This window comes from Perca fluviatilis, chromosome 2 (genome assembly GCF_010015445.1).
Source record: "Perca fluviatilis chromosome 2, GENO_Pfluv_1.0, whole genome shotgun sequence".
Lineage (NCBI taxonomy): Eukaryota > Metazoa > Chordata > Actinopteri > Perciformes > Percidae > Perca > Perca fluviatilis.
The window spans coordinates 22,621,533-22,635,275 of NC_053113.1; the positions used below are offsets into that span (position 1 = coordinate 22,621,533).

Sequence of the window (13,743 nt, forward strand, 5' to 3'; positions counted from 1 at the left end):
ATCAGAATCTGTGTGAGGGGGAGACACCTGTGTTCACATTTGGTCCTGAGCCAAAGTACTCATTTAACTTGTGCAGTGCTGTGTATTAAAAGTGTATCCTAATCAGACATTTAGAAGTAGAATTTGTAATGCATTAAGAAGCACCATTTTTTTTTTAAACACACACTTTTCCATCATGTCATATTAGGCTTAAACTAAACCCCAAAAATGGGTTAAATGGTCTGGTAGGCATGTTGCTACATGCTGTTAAATTCTACTGCCAGTAAGGTCATGGCTAAATTAGAGCACCAATCTGCTCAGAAACACAGCTATTACGGCATAATCAGACTTTGGAGGATTCACCAACTACAACATATACTGTAAACTATAGGGACAAGCTTAATTATTTGCACGTTATTTGCATGGCCTTGGAATGCCATTCACAGTGTGCCATGTTTATAATAGTGAATAACAGTATGATTAATGAATGCATTAGTTGGTAATGTGTGTGCATTAATTCTTTATGTTTGGGCACTGCTATAGAGAAGGGACAGATCACGTGTGTAAATTGTGTGTTGTATTACCACTGACCGTGGAGAGGACCGGGCGACTCTCAAGGTAAACTTTGGCCTACATGGGTCATGAACCATTCATTCAAAAAGCTACAAAAAGTTAAACACTGTCATTCATAAGCATTCCACGTTTTTTGTTGTTGTTGTATTTACTACATTGACGGCCGCTGTGCGGCTGGCCGCGTAGGGAGGAGGTCGGGTTGGATTGGTGGGCGTTAACATACAAGACTTTCAAGCCAGAGAGCGGAGTTCCCTTCCCGGGGAAAACTAAAGTCTTTCACCCAGGAAATGCGTGTTCCTCAGGAGTGTTTTAATCCAACCCATTTTAATCTGGCAGCTTGCAGTGTTTTGTACCCGGCTTAAAGTAACCAATTTTCGGGTAACTGAACCACCAGCTACCGCTGATACAACAGAGGTCTGTAGCCGGCGTCACAAATTTCTGTAGCGGCTTAACTATCAACTGCCGCTCGGCGTCATGGAGCTCGTAGCTAGCCGGCGTTACGTGACCAGCCAGCGGTCTCCTAATTTCGTAGGATATCTTACGTTTTGGTGTGCGTACATTTTCCTATGATATCATACAGAGCCATTCATGAGAATGCGTTGCATGGGTACAGGCATCACACACATCAGCCCTATAGGATTCTGCAGAGTGCACAAATAAACAATGTTGTTCAATATCTTTGTATTTTCATGTTTGTACTCTGCCATTTTGTGTGTGTGTGTGTGTGTGTGTGTGAGTGAGAGAGCTTGTTTTTGTGTGTGACAGTGTCCAGAGCATGTGTATGTTTCTGTTAGAATAACTCTCCAAAGGCTCTCCACAAAATTGTGTATATGTGAAGATTTCCTTTCAGTTCACCTGCCTCTGCCTTTCAACAGCCTCCTGTTCTTCTTTTTGGGGGATTTACATTTATTATTATCAAATCAAACACGATTTCAAGATTATGATGCTGCTGATATCATCCCACCAGCTTCTGTTGTGATGGGGAAACAGTAGCTTTTCCTCTTTACTACCATTATCACTCTGGGGCCGTTGTGTTTGGTAGATTTCTGAAATCTCTCTTCCCTTTATCAGGAAACTGCAGGTATACAGTTCATACTGTATGTCAGCACAGGCTAGACAGTCTCTGAATGCCCAGGGGTGTAAACAATGTGTTTTCTGCAATTATCCACTGTTCCTGCAGGACATGCCTGCTCTCAGCCCACAGCTACTGTCGGCACAGCGTGATAGTGATTGTTTAAAGGCAACTAACCTTCCCATTGCCTTGAACAAAAGTGTCTTATAAAAAAATCTGCCACATGTGAACATAGATAATGGATCTGAAAAGCAGACATTAAAGAATAAGCTGCAGGGAAATAACATTTTCATGATCATGTCACAGAAAATAACCTTTGTCAATTCATTTATCACTGGATATAAACGTTTTCCAATACTTAAATTACTGGAGCAAAAACCAGATTCCAAGTATTATTATTTTATTTTGGAGCCGAAGAAGCCTTTTTTACCTGCTGAGAAATCAGATTTGCCAGGTCTACTGTAGGTCAGCGAGTAGCTCTACTAGAGCAGTTCGGGGTTAAGTGTCTTGCTCCTACTTTTCACTGTAACTTAGAGTCGATGGAAAAAAAAAAAAAATCAGTTTTTAGTGTCACTGGTTTACTTTTCCTGCCCAGGTTTCCCTTTTTCATCCCGCTTATAAGATCTGAAGCTGTGACCTTTAAAATAAAAAGCCACTCCTCGAACCTCGCTGGACCAAAATGAAGGTTCTCATGCACATGCATTGTGTGTGTGTGTTTGCGTGTGTATGCAACAACACAGCAGTCTTATTGGGACCAGAAGATGAAGTGAAAACAAGGGAATGCCAAGGTTGATCTCCGATCTTTAGACACTTGATTAGAATTGATCCCAGCAAGGTCTACTGTTGAAACATCTGCACTAGTAATTGTTTCCCTCTTTTCTCTATGTGTTTGTGTTTGTATAACGGCTCCCTAAAGAGCCCTTTCCACTTAGTAACAGCAAGAGTCTTAATTGCTGAAAATGTTGTGCTGCACTGCACAGGACTTGTTTAGACATTCTGCTTCTCTGGCAGGTGCTAATTGATCACCCTTTGAAAGATTTTGACTTGATAAAAAACGTGTTACTGTTGGAAGTACGAACTTCTTTTAATTAAAATGTAACTTTTCCGGAGCTCGGCTTTCATTAAAAACAAATGGTACTAAATTACAATTGCTCAATAATGCCATCCAATGCATTTGTTCAGCTTTTTTTTTTCTAACTCTGAAACAGGCTATTTCACTTTCATAAATGGAACCCTTTGGGAGTTAAGGCAAATGGACATAGAGGGCTATAGAAATGCCCAGACTCACTTCTTATCACAATTTCACGCAACTTTCAACACCAAACTCTTTTGTTTCAAGTGTTGTAACTCAATCAGATTAATTGATTGTCATATACGTCACAGTCATTATTGGTTCCCTGCCACTTTTGGTAATTTACATGTATTGTTTTATGCAATGTAGCAAAATTCCATTTGTATTGTATTTTACCTTAATGTAATGAAAGAAAAGCTTACAGTACAAATACAATTTGTCTATTGGCTGCCCAGCCCAGCTTTTCTGTGATTTGCCAAACCTTACAGGTCAAAGGATTCAACAACCTTTTTTGGCCAAACTTGTAACTCTCTGACTGTCACTGCCACCGTGTAATCCAGCATGGACTACATCTTTTTGGGAAACAACCAGGGTTATAACAAATCCAGTGCTTGCAAAGCCCTTGGAAGGTGGACAGCGGTGGAGCTGGTATCTGCAGAAGGTGAAGCTTAATGCAAGCAGGGGAAGGGGAAGTGGGAAAGCTGTACTTGAGATAGGGCCAAGGAGGAGTTGTCAGCTTTGATTTATTAAGTGCAGCTCCTGCTCTGACTGCTGGTAACTTGTCAGTCCCCACATAATGGATGGGGCTCACAGCCCACTGCTCCGTGATTGGCTTTTTTTTTTTTTTTCTGGACCCTGTCTGTCGGGCCTCTCATCCATCGCTATCTTGCTCCCATTTCTAATTAATTTGTTATTCACAACCTCCACTACTTTTCCCTTTTGCCCAAGTACAGAGGACCCAGCAGGCCGCTCTTTTTCTCCATTCTCTCTCCCCTAAACATCCCTCATTCAGTATTCTCACTTGTGTTTGACAATGCTTCCCTGTGGTGTCAAAGTTGGCAAATGACTACTTCCCTCCCAATCCCATTCTTCTAACACGGTGTCGGTCCACAGCAATACAACCTCGCTCATCGTTCACTCACCGGAGATGCTTGGAAGCTTTTGTCTCTATCATTTACCAGGGAGTCAGTGATATCATAGGCTTAGAACCACAGAGAGCCCTCTGACCAAGTTTTTCCTGCGTAGCTTTGACAAAAAAAATGTGACAAGCTTCTTTAGCTTTTTTCTGTGCTAAATGTGCTTGAAGTGAATTGAATCCTTTGCCATTATCCCACGAGCTCTCTATTTTTGCAAACATGGACCTGAGTAATGAAAAAAACATAGTGACGCTGAGGTACAAGAGAAGCATGGTGGCGGAAAAAGGCAGAGGAAAAAGACATGATTGCACTAAAATAGTTTGGGTCTTTTTCCAATTTCAAAGCTCCTGCAATTCAGATGAGGCTCATTGGAGGCTTACATACAAAATACAGAATGGGATGAACTAGTCATTGGCATGCTTACACTCACAAGTCTTGTAAACATAACAGATGTTTGTAAACAAATATAAGTTGTATGAAAAGATGAGACGATGTTGGCCACTTTATTTGAAATAACTTTAAACTAAAGTGATAGCAGCAACTGTCGAGGATGACTAATGTTGTTTGTCTTATAAACTGTCAGCCACAGAAAATGGGCGAAAGTATCTTTTATGTTTGTCAAAGCAATTACATTTTAGGGTTGTCTTAGCTTTAAAGGCAAAGCTTGCAAACGCCATTGCATCCTTCCACGTACACAACAACAACAAAGCCACAAGCACAAGATGCAGAGTTTGAGGTAAGCCCCTTTGATGTTTGTGCTATGACCTCCGCACTGAGCTCACCATCGAAGCCGCACGCACACACATTTACACACACAAACATCACACCCAGCATGAGCCTAGCTGCCCTGCGGTGGACCCATCCACAGCAATCTCTTACATCGCCGTCCTCTGCGATTAGCTTTGTCTTTGGCCAGATGCAGTGCAGCAGGCCTGGAGGATCTAACACAGTGTGTAGAGCTATTACTCAAAAACAATCAGTCACAACCCACTCTGATTTCATGTTTCGTTTTCTCTAGTCTTTGTCCTTCACAAGATCTGAGCACAGCAGGATGGCTTCCTTTGGACTTATACGTGTTTTTTTCCCAACATAAAGACACAATTTGTTATTCTGAATGTCATGCTTTGGCCCATTTATCAACTCCTCTTGACATTGTGACACAATTCATTTAAGTAAATGAGGCTTTTGCAATGGTAAGCATCTTGGCCTCTGGTGCATTCAGCTGTTTCTTGGGTATTTTGCATTGAGATGACCTGATTAACAATGTCATGACTTGTCACAAATGACAAATTAAGCTTACAATTGAAGTGCTCATCCTAATGCAGTTTGTATTATCAGCTTTACCTTATGCTGCAGTATAACCTAAATTTGAAATATTTCAGTTAAAATAAATTAGGGCTAAAAACGAACAATTATTTTAAAAAATTGAAAAATGGGGTACCATCTGTCCAAAACTCAAAGATAATAATGTAAAAAGCAGAAAAAATGCTCATGTCTGAGACAGAGAATGTTTGGCATTTTTGCTAAGTAAATTATTTGAATGCTTGATTGAATGGTTTTAATTGTTGTTTCAACTAGAATAATTGCTTCAGCACAAATGTCAAATTTGCGAAAAAACAATGATTAACGTGAATAAGGATAGAATAAAAGAAATGGTTTCAGCATTTGGTGCTGCTTTTAAAGGCCAAACAGCAGCCTCAAGGATCACACACTTACAGTCACTTACTGTCTAGCACATCATACACAATGCAGGCAAGGGATCATAGCAGATATATGGAAGAGGGAGAAAAGTTTGATGAAACAAATAGAGGCGTCATTAGCTGACAGCTCTGGACCTCAAAGGAAGGAGGTAGATTATTTTTACGAGACAAAGTTATTGATTTGAATAACTCTACCCTACACCTAATGGGGTGCGTCATTTGCCGCTACCCCTGCGGCATCCACAATCCATTTCTTATCTGTCAGTTGTGGCATAGGGGTGCACACCATTATTTATGTGATTTATGAAGAATTTCATTGAATGAGCAGTTTGTCATTCACAGGCGTCCAGGATTTGGTACGTCAAAAGACCCGCTGTAGCTTAAGTGGGAGAGGATGGGAGACGACAGAGAGAATGGAAGTGATGGGATTTAGTAGAGAGAAAGTTCTGGATTGCCAACAAGGAAGCGGAAAATCAGTATTTTTTAATGCTGTCAGAGATGAAGGGCGAGTTAAAATGTAATGGTTTTAAGTTACTCCAGCAATGATCTAAGCCACATCACTATTTTATCACTCAGACCTCATATCCTCTTTTCCTCATTTAAATGGCAAAAACATTTTTATTTCTTTTGCTTGCTCTCTGATCACACTGTTTTTGTAAGTATATGTGCAATAGGTAATGACAGCTGCAACCTAAGAAAAATAAACAATAGCACACCATAAATTCTTTTTCTCTCACAAACACACACACACACACACACACACACACACACACACACACACACACACACACAGTATGAGTGGGGGAATGTTATTCTCTCTGATGTAGCCCTATTTGACATGTGAAGGTCAATCCACGAATTCCAAATCACATTCTGGTTAGCAGCTTTTGAGGGCTGACAGTAACTTTTTTTGTTTGGTTTCTTTTATCCTCTGCAAAAACTTCCTGTGAGCGCACACACAGAAAGATTGTTGTGTGTGTGTGTGTGTGTGTGTGTGTGTGTGTGTGTAGGCGTCAGAAGGATGCTGGTTAAACCAACATTTGATCCTCTCTCACACCATTTATACCATTCACCTTGACTGAATCACAGTCACTGGGGGTATGTTTGCTTTTGACTCCAATAAGCCTGCTGGCATATGTTCAATTAGCACGAAAACACCTGTCGGCGAACCTTCGGCAGACTTTTGTTGAATTTTATATTTCTGCTTCTTGCCTCATTAAATGCATAGCTGTAACGGATGGTTCATCCCTTTCCAATGAATTCCACAAGAGGAGGCATACAGTCAGTTTGCATTTGGCATTCCCTGCAGTCTAATACTAAACCCTCCAGTGGAGATAATGTACAGTATGCATGTTGCATATGCTGGATACGGCAATCGTTACACCCTTAACAATTAAGCATGTCAGATTGCATTCTACAGTATATTACAGCCATTACTATTTGCACATTATTTTACTTGACTACCTGTCAGAGAGAAAGGCAGCAGCCGTTGCACCCCATGTAGTCTGAACATCCAGTATTTTGGTGTGTATAATGGTAAATGGGAAATGTTGCAAGGACATTTTTAGCAAAGGAAGTCAAAGGTAAAACGGCTCTTTAATTCAATGGGAGTGTAAGTATGACACGTGGGATGACAGGCCATGTGTTTCCGAAAACCCTTGAGGTTGATCAGTCTCTGCTATGTTAGGATTTTTCTTCCAAAGCAAAAAAACTCAATATGGCATAAGTGTGGACATTCCTGACAAACATCACATACATATATGATTTACAAAATACATAAAATCTTGTCTGGGCTTTAGCAAAATAGGAATATAATAATAGTTTATCTTCCCTTTTGCTGTATACTTGCATTAGGCTGTGGAGAGCCATAATACAAATCAGATGTTTTATGTCACAGTTAATTTATCATCAACTAGATGTCTAGGTGAAATTGATGCGCCAGAGTTTTGCATTGCATGACTCATTGTACGTTTTATTAGGATACTGCCAGTGAGGGATATACAGTTGGCTAATTGATGATGCACCGTGCCTTAATGCATTTTTGAGGGAAAGTTCCAAAAACCTAAGTAACAATTTATTCAAAACATTCAGTGCTTGGCCATCGATCTTATTGAGTTATTTTGCAAGTGATGACTAGCCTGTATTATAGGATGAAAATGAAAAAAAAAAAGTAAAGTGTGATAAAAATAAAAAAAATAATCAGATCATCAGCAGTACCTGCTAATCACTGGGCAAAAACTCAGCATGTCAGACATGTAAGTAATTGCTTTTGGTCCTGTAGGCACACAGGTGTCAAGTTTCGCAATGCAACATGATGCCATTTAAATCTAAATGAATGCTTATTTTCCTGGTGTTATTAAGTTCTTCTGCCTTCAACTGCCTCCTCCTTTGCTCAAGGGCCCTGCAATTTGATTAACACGTGCCACCCAAATATTTCATAGCATATATCTATTCTTTAGTGGCTGCAAAGCAAGTCTTCTGAGGGACGATTATGACTGGCTAAGTATGTTCTCAGTTCTGTTACACTCCCTCTTGCATAGATTCCCAAATCTGGTTTTATTACTGTAAATGCACAATTCATGGATTCACATTAGTAATTCCATGAGGATGGGTCCTTTTTATATTGATTTTGACGTTATGAGGACCCTGATTTTTTTTTTTACCTCATGTCAGCCAGTCTGGTCATTATTGCTTCTCTTGCAATATGCCGTAGATGCAATGTTTGCAGCAGAATGAAAGATGAAAAACAGCAAACAATGTCTTTGATGGCCAAGAGGTTAATCTCTGAACACTCCAACGGCTCTCTACAGGCCAGATTCCTGCAACCCTGGTGAAAGTCCCATTAACATAGAGGTTGCTGATGACAGTGTATCCAGTGTGCAGCGCAGAGGACCTGGAATTAATCAGAGGGGATAAAAGATTGTCCCATGTGTTATCGCTCACTGCTTGTCCTTGACTAGACTTTCTGTTCTCTGTGATTGCCTAGTGTTTTCATCTGACCATCTTTTTTTTATCACAGTAATTCAGTCACATTTTTCCCTGTACGGTCAGCAACTATCAGCACCTTAGTGGTGCACAGCAAATTATGCCCAAGTCCTCTATAGTTTGGTTTTTGCTATGTTTTGCTTTTATCTCAATATTGTTAACTCAGTCATGGGAATTTGTGTGAAAATGCAAGGACAGGCACATTCAATTGTGTGCTTCTTAAACAATCTCAAATAGTACTGAATGTGTGGGAATATGTATAATTTTCTTGTATTTCTTTTACGAATCTTTACAATGTTAAGAGAAATCCTCAGCTTCATACCAAACAAAACTGAATGTTTTGAGTAGTTAAGGTCACACACCATTGATGCAGATGTGGGAGTAAATTGAATCCATTTGACCACAAGCAACACACAGTTGGCTATAGCAAGTAAAATAGCTACCATATAAGCTTTTGTAGTCATGACCAGGGACATAGCTTTTGGTTAACTGTGAGAATCTGCGACAGTAACACTTACATTTCTGAAGCATTTTCTTATATCTCTCTAAATGCTTCCTTATTCTCATCTCTCTTTTTTTTTTGCTCACTTATTTGCCAGCCCTCGTTTATCTCAACAATCCAATAATTTATACTTAGAAGCGACTGGGCCAAGAGAAGCAGCGGCGTGTGAGCCAAAAGAGCTAGCGATAGAGGCTAATTAGCTACAGCTGCTGATGGGACTGCTCCTCGCCGGCTGCCAGAGGAGCCTTGACAAAATTGTTATCAAATGAAATCAGAAACGACGAGCCATTTTTCACGGCATTAGGATCCCGGGTAAATTGGAGATAGTGGGTGGGAGAGGGATAGGATGACAAAAGAGTGTTCTGTGAGAACAAATGTGTACATGTGAGTGAGTGTGTGCTAAGGAAACAGGCTCATGAGATGAAGCATGGAGACAGAGGGAGACACATGGGACCTATCTGTGTGTAAGCATGTATATATGTTACTTGTTTCACTGAACAGGTGAGCCATTTCTCACTAAATGAGGCTACAGAGTAGGGCAGCAACAAACACCCAGGAGAACACTTTTCATCTTAGCATCCTCGCGCTATGGCTGCTTTTACATTCACCAGTGTTCCCATCCATGCTTGCATCATGTCTCAGTGATACTACAGCATATGGAGAATCAGTCTATCTACAACATATGTGTGGGTGCTATAAGTGCTGTGTACAGTATGTCTGTAATTTAAAGGTCCCATGACATGCTGCTTTTTGGATGCTTTTATATAGACCTTAGTGGTCCCCTAATACTGTAGCTGAAGTCTCTTTCCCGAAATTCAGCCTTTGTGCAGAATTACAGCCACTAGAGCCAGTCTCACAATGAGCTTTCCTTAGTATGTGCCATTTCTGTGTCTGTGTTGAGGAGGAGAGGGGGGGGGCAAGGTGGAGGGTGGGGGTGTGGCCTTGACCAACTGCCACTTTGCTCGTTTGAAAGTCATGATGTCTCTCTCTCTCTCATGGGTGGGACAAATCCTCTGGGCGGGCAAAGCAGAGAAAGGGGAGGTAACCTTGCTCCTTATGACCTTATGACCTATTTTCTCAAAGGCAGAGCAGGATGCCCAGGGCTGGGTTTACACCTATCACCATTTCTAGCCACTGGGGGACCATAGGCAGGCTGGGGACCTCATATTAATGTTAAAAAACCTCTTAAAGTGAAATTTTCATGCCATGGGACCTTTAATATTTTTACTAAGTATATGTATGTATATGATGCTGCAGTCTAGGTATCCAATATTTAAGGTAATCAAAAGTAAGGAACTTGTTGCTTAGCTAAGAGTACAGCCATCACTGTATCTAGTAATAAAAGGAAAATAATATGTATATAATGTCTGCATGAGGGAGACATCATGGGCTCATTCCATTTTGTTCTCCGAGTTGATGATAATGAGGCCTTGAGGAAGAGGACCACTTACCTGTCGGCTGCAATGACATCAAGGCGTCTTCCTCCTCTACCTGGCTATAAATACATTCTTAGCGTACAGAGACAGTCACACACACACATCGCATTATCATGGGTAGTGGCACAAACAGCATGTTGCTACAGGATGTTGTGCTCTGAGGTATAACGAGGTAACACCGCATGTGACAAAATGTATCGAGTAATTTACGCGATCACAGACAGAAGGCGTATCACCACTCATTTGTGGCTTTTGTGATTTCAATTTATGTTAACTGTGGTCAAATGGATTCAGTTCGCTTCTGCCTTCGCATCAAATGCCTACAACCTCAGTTATTCCAAAATAAAAAACTCAAGCTTTTTGGTATAGCAGAGAGCATACTCGTATATTTTCAGGAATATGTACTGTATATTTGCTTGTGTGGGTTTGTGGTGTGTATACACATGCATATGCATAAAAGACGTGTGAGTCTGTGGTGTCCTTCCCAGGTGTTAACCCTGGCGGTAGGTCTTGGTCTAGGGAGGCCTGCGAAGGCCAGCCTGCTGGCAGCAGCTGGAGAGTGTCAGCAGATGTGAATTGTCAAGAGTTCTGTTTGGTTCATTAGCTGCTCTTCCACTTGCACCAAACGCAGCTGTTGCCTGGCCCACAGAGCAAAGGGGAATATGTCTATGTGTTTGTGTCTGTGTGAGTGTAAGAGAGAGAGAGTGTGCATGACGGTTTGGTTCATATTCATGTGTGTTGTTGTACATGCACATGTGCATTCCGAGGCTGTCTAACAATGTAGATACATAGATGAACCAGTTCAGGGCAATGCCATGTCATTCATTTTTCTTTTTCTCCTCTCAATCACCTCTGTATGGTGTTGGATCCTGTATTTCCTTCTTTATATTGCTTTAACATTTCCCTGCCAACTTGGCGGTTCTGTCAGCTAACCAATCAAATTATAGATTATGATATAGAGTATTGTTTAATCATCTGTCAAAGAAAACTTCTCCAACAGTGTGTTTGCAGTGTGATTCCTTATCTTCGCTGTGTGATTTGCATGGGCAAAGAACATCGAGGACCAATGCAATACTTTGTATGTATTTTTTCACAACACGTTATTTGCAAATAATTATCCAAAGAAATAACAGCCATCAAATAGCCCTTTACATGGAGTATGTCTCCTCTCCATGTTTGTTGCATTTAATGTGAGAGTGAAACTAAGCTGGCCTGGATGAGTGTACGTCTTTCCTGCTTCCAGAGGTGTTTGTGCTGTGTTAAACTGACTCACCCAGCCGTTGATTCAATTCGCGCTCTGGAGCTGGGCCTGTTGGCGTCAGTCTCTCCTGCTGTCCGGAGGCTCTCCAGCGCCCTCTCCTTCATCGGCCTTGGGACTCCGTGAGCCCACTCTCCGTGTTGTAGTTCAGGTTTTAAAAGGTGTATTTACAAAAGTTGTGCTATGGGAAAACAAGAATAGTCATATAGTGTCTTTTAACGTCTTTGTCTTCAAGAGTGTTCACCTTGTGGAAGCGTGTGGTTTGCAGCCGCCTGTAGCGTCCTGCTTCCGTGATTGTCTTCCTCCGGAAACAATCTTAATCTGAATCTAATCCCACACACCTGCATCAACCAACACACCCCCTCATGTGTCATTTGTCAGTCTAACCCTCTCATCAGGCTAACTACACACACTATCAGCTGACACAGACTCAAACGTAACACTAATGGTGATAATTAAAAGCACTGCAATGCTCTACCCACACATCTCTGTATACAAAACTATTATTACTTTTGTTATTTTTTTTTCTGATGTTGTTTACTCACAGCATATCCAACCATTGTTCTGGCTGGCCAGGGCTTGCTTGTGTACAATATGCATGCAGATTGCTGTACCCTCTGAATAAATATTTATTCAGAGCCAAGGTCTGTTGTAATTAACAGGAAGGCGGCTGGAGAAATTCTATTATCCTTCTCCCTGGAGTCCCCAGCAGCTCTGCAAGTCTCAGGTCAGCTGGTCCAGTTATGGAGATGTCTCGTTCACACATGTCTACACAGCGTGTGTGATGCGTACTCATAAATATGTGTATCTGCATGTGTGTGTGTGTGTGTGTGTGTGTGTGTGTGTGTGTGTGTGTGTGTGTGTGTGTGTGTGTGTGTGTGTGTGTGTGTGTGTGTGTGTGTGTGTGTGGCGGTGTGTGTGTGTGTGTGTGTGGAAATTTTGGCAGAAACTAGATACAGAGCAAGTCAGTTAAGAAATGTTATAACTGCATCAGGCTAGTATTTTCTCTGCCAGGAGTCTAATTGGATGGTAAACTGTTGTTGCTTTAGTAGATAATGCTCAAGATGTAAAATAAATTATAAACATGAAGTCTGACAGTATTTGTATGTATAATGTAGATGAAAACAGTGTGCACAGCAAACATTGTAAATCTCAGTAAATGCCAGTGCTGTATCTGGTATCTATTGCACTGATGAAGAAAATAACATGTAGTTCACAAGACACTGAAAAAATAACAATTTTTTAGCACATTGGCCCTCTAACCACAAACAGTTAATGCAACATTGAAATGTTGCACATCTGACAAAAAAAAAAGAAAATTAAAAAAAGGGTGGGACACTATTAAGTTTTGGAACTAAGAAAGAGGAAAGAAGAAGGGAAGAGAGAGCACTGGGGTAGGGTCTGGATTGCAGTTTACATCAGTAGGTTCTTTAGTACTGCCGATGTGAATAAAAGCCCCGCTCTCCTAGGTTTTAGTAAAATCCCTCCAGCCTAATTAGTTGAAAAAGTACAAGATGTTTATGAAGCATTCTCAGCAGCCAATGACAGCCACTAAAGAGCCATTGACTGCAAAAGTGGTGACAGGGTGGATCGACATGCCCACAGAAGAATATGCCATGAGGGTATTTACACTGAACCTGCAGAGCTTGCACAGATGACATCTTAATAAGCTGAGCACTATGATACATTTTTAACAGAGTCGGTCGGTCTCTCCGGAGGACTGTGCACCATTGCCCACATCTAATTGGGTTTTCCCTTCCTCCAGCATCATTGTAGCGTTACATTATTGTTGTATAAAGTTATATCCCTTTCCCCAAGTACTTAACTGAGGATTGTCCAGCCATGACACCTTTCTTATATTTTTCTCTCTACTTCATGAATTTCTTTTGTATTACTTTTTTGTCAAGTTTGGAGGATATCACCTACCAAGAGAGAAACTAAAGTGTATGACTTTATACTACTTTCCATTGGTTGCACACAGCTTATGCTTCTTATTTTCTTGCCTGTCATTGGTTTCATCATTATGCAGT

At 40.9% G+C, this 13,743-nt stretch overlaps 1 protein-coding gene across 12 annotated transcripts in view; it reads left to right on the plus strand.

Moving 5' to 3' along the window:
* kirrel3b (kirre like nephrin family adhesion molecule 3b) overlaps positions 1-13,743 on the plus strand; it is a 177,193-nt gene that overhangs the window by 42,217 nt on the left and 121,233 nt on the right. The window lies entirely within an intron of this gene.